This window comes from Hibiscus syriacus, unplaced genomic scaffold, assembly GCF_006381635.1.
Source record: "Hibiscus syriacus cultivar Baekdansim isolate YM2019G1 unplaced genomic scaffold, ASM638163v2 tig00116989_pilon, whole genome shotgun sequence".
Taxonomy (NCBI): Eukaryota; Viridiplantae; Streptophyta; class Magnoliopsida; order Malvales; family Malvaceae; genus Hibiscus; species Hibiscus syriacus.
In genome coordinates this window covers 1,595,454-1,599,425 of record NW_024063508.1, presented here as the reverse complement: position 1 = coordinate 1,599,425, position 3,972 = coordinate 1,595,454, and the positions used below count along the sequence as shown (strand labels likewise).

The following is a 3,972-nucleotide window of genomic DNA, read 5'->3' as shown; positions in this document are numbered from 1 at the left end:
TTTGTCCGGGGAATACAAGCTTAAGTTGGAGACAATCCTGTTGAACCTGTTGATGAGCAAGATGCACTTGATCTCTTCGAGACTGTTAAAAAGGGATGATTGAAATTAATATCATTATCTACCACTACTAATAAAAATAAATCAAGGTCTAAAGGCCTAACCTCCAAATCACCCAGAGTTGAAATCATATTATGCTTTTCATCATCACGAAGACTTTCAAATCTAAGTAACAAGAACAACTATTTGCAAAAATGAGAATGAAAGGAAAAGGAACCAAAACAAATAATAATAACAAAATTTACTAAAGCAAAGATTAAAATTCTCGATTGTACTAATGATTTGAAATTTTGAAGTGAATCTTTAATGATGATATCAAATATAGGGTTCCAAGATAGAATTATTCACTTTATCATTATGTGTGAAAACAGGGGTAGTGATACTAAAGACATCATTAAGGGGTAACAGAATTGATAACATCAATTTGAATGATCAAATCATAAAATCAATACTTACTTAAGAGATCACTTCAAAAGATGAACTTGGTCTTCAACAAGATCACGCTCGTTCCTCAACGACCTTAGTTGCTGCATGAACGTACATGTATCGGTTGTAAGGAATTAAAATGCTATTATAAAACAGGAACGTGGTAAGAGTTCTCATGCTTTAAAACTTCTACATGTTTTGGGCTAAATTCCCCTCAAATCTTACCAGACAGATAGATGGACCATGAGATAATATAGATATGGACTAACGAATTCCTATCAAGTCAAAAACAAAATATCGTCCAAGTTATGCCACTTGTGTGATTACAACACATTCTTCTTAATGAATTAAAGTTTAACAATAAATTACCCAAACAGTCCCATACAAAATTTAAATTCCATGATAAACATCAAACATGTAAATCCACCTTTCTCTTATCTCTTGATTCCCAAAGCAATTCAACCTCCCTCTCAAGCTCTGGAACAAAAGCATTGTCCTCCATCCTAATCATAGAAAAATTACAGATTTCAAAGCTCTTATGCATCAAGAGAAACAATGTCAGCATTACAGATTTGCATATATGATCAATGTAACACACTCAGTTTAGTGGCTAGTAGTTGGTATGACAGATGGAAGTAAGTAAATGGTTTGTTTTTCAATAATGCATTCCTTCATTTGAAGATAAAATAAAATGGTTGAAACTTTAACATGTCATTTGAATAACATACTTTTGAAACTTCACGCTACTTAACTTACGAACAAAAATGGCTCAGTCAATCAACCGAATTGGATATCAACCGACTTACAGAATACAGTGTTCCATGGTGTATGCTTTTCACGACGACATTGTCCTAGTTGCTGAAACAAAAAATGAGTTGAATAGTAGACTGGCTACCTGGAAGACTGCTTTGGAAGAAAAAAGTCTAAGGATCAATATTGAGAAGACAGAGTATTTATGTTCAAACTTCAGTGGGAACCAAAACGATGAAGATGTAGAAGTTTGCATCGAATGACACATTCTCCCCTCAAAGGATTGTTTCAAGTACCTAGGGTCTATGATACATAAAGATGGGGGTGTAGATGATGACGTTACACATCGTATAAAGGCGGGATGGCTAAAGTGGAGGGCTGCTACTGGAGGTTTGTGTGACAAGAAGGTGTCTCTAAAACTTAAGGGAAATTTTATAGAATGACAATAAGACTAGCGCTGTTGTATGGATCAGAATGTTGGGCTATCAATAAGGATCATGTAATGAGGATAGAGGCCGCAGAAATGAGAATGCTTCGATGGGTATGTAGTAAGACTTTGTGTGACATGACACCAAACTCTGTAATTAGGATGTCCTTGGGGGTGGTGCCTATATCCGAAAAATTGAGGGAGGGAAGACTACGGTGGTTTGGGCATGTTCTTAGGCGAAAACCGTCAGATGCGGTCAGGAGGGTAGAGTCGATTACAGTCGACTGTGCCAGAAGGAGAGGACGACCAAGGAGGAAGTGGGTAGACTGTTTGAGATTTGATTTGAAGGATTTAGCCCTTACCGAGACATGACCTCTGACAGGAAAGTATGGAGACTTAAGACTAGGGTAGTCGAGTAGTGCGGACCACACCCATAGGGTGTATCATCTCTATCTTCTTTTTAATGCCTTTTGTAGTAATTTCCATGACTTCTACTTTTTATACGGTTTTGTCATTGGAATTTATGAAGGCTTTAAACTAGGGTAGCGGAGTAGTGTTGCCTTAGTTTAGGTTTTAACTCATTTGACTTTTTACCTTCTCGTAGCTTTCTATCACTGACTACTACGTATCCTTCTCTTCATGTTTCCTCTTTTTAAATTTAGTCGGGACTTACGTTTATTGTCTATATGTAGATATTTTTACGCAGAGATTTATTTGCAGGGATTACTTCCCATTACAGATGCGCATTTGAAGACTGCTTATAAAGTCTGTTCAACTATGTACTTATTTATTTATTTATTTATTTATACATGTATTTTATTTTATCTTTATTTTTAATTTTCTGATTGCCGGAGGTCTTCCACGGAAGCTGCTCTCTACCTGGCGTCGGGGGCAACCTACTACCTTACCTCCCCTTTACCCCATTGCATATGAGAATAGGGTTTGTTGTTGTTGTTGTTGTGAATCTTGAAACTACTATTTCTTGCATATAAAAAACTGGCGGGCACTGAGTATAAGCACATACGTTAGAATATAGGGCATGGACTTGGTCAGTGACAGAAAATAAATATAAAAAAAATACTTGGTTATCTTTCAGAGGTCAAATCCAGAGAGCAAAAGATAAACCAAATATTCAAGTAGATGCAGTTTTTGTATGCTTTATATCACAACATTATAGCAAGTAGCAAATAATTCAACATACTTGTTCTTGGATAAACAAGGCAGAAGAATAAATCATGTTATTTAATTTGAACCTTTTTGGAGCAACACAAACCTAAAAAACCCCAATTGATGGCTCCACAAGATTAACACAGATTTCTGATAAGCATATAAACTGTTAGACACAACAAATATACATAGAAAGTAAGTTAATTAAAAAAATCTTTAATATTCAATCCAAAATAATTCTTTAAAATATATTAATAAATTATTTAATATATAGAAAGTAAGTTAATAGTTAGTAAATTAATATATAGTTGATTAAAATATATTAATAAATTATTTAATATATAGAAAGTAAGTTAGTGAATTATTTAAAGTATATTAATAAATTATTTAAATATAGTTGGTAAATTAATATAAATTATGATGTATACATCGAAATCGGTGAAAATGACATATATAGAAAGTAAGTTAATTATAGTTAGGGTGAGTGCTTGATAGAGTCAAGTCAAAAAGTTTTGACCTATTCGAGTTGACGAGTTATATTTTATAACTCAACTCACATTTAAGTTTTTTTTTAGTTATTCGAGTTATTATTTGAGTTCTATTTATAATTAAACTTGATTTTGAAATCTTTTAAGTTGAGTTAAGTCTATAAACTTATTAGTTGAGTTTTTTTCTAGTCGAACTAATTTGAAAAGATCAATTTTTGTTCGGACTATGACTGTTAATAGATTCAAATCGTCCATTCTTTATTCAATAATTGTTGGATACAACATAAAAGTATATAACTTTTATTCAGATTGTGTGTTACTTATGAGCTTTCCTTAGCAACACATACAATTGATTGTATTATTTTTTGGTACAATAAAGTTTAGATCAGGGATAACACCCCAGTCAAAGGTCAGGGCATACCTAAGATCTAATTGAGATTTACATAGAAATTTACATATTTCCCACTAAGAGTGACGGTGGTAGGATTCAAATTTGGCCTCACAAGCTCAAATTCATGAATCTCAACCACTGTACCAACTCTCATTGGCATCGATCATATTATTTTAAATTCTACATATTTTTAAATAATTTAAAAATAATATAATAAGAAATAAATATAATTAATATGGTTATTTATAGTACAATCAGTTTAGGGT

The 3,972-nt window shown here is 32.9% G+C and overlaps 1 long non-coding RNA gene across 1 annotated transcript; it reads left to right on the top strand.

Annotated features, from left to right (window-relative positions):
* The first annotated feature begins 933 nt into the window (after window positions 1-933).
* LOC120193185 lies at window positions 934-3,664 on the top strand. The gene is made up of 3 exons (XR_005522845.1): window positions 934-1,040; window positions 2,838-2,840; window positions 3,653-3,664. It is a non-coding gene; the product is annotated as an uncharacterized LOC120193185 (long non-coding RNA).
* The last annotated feature ends 308 nt before the right edge of the window (window positions 3,665-3,972 follow it).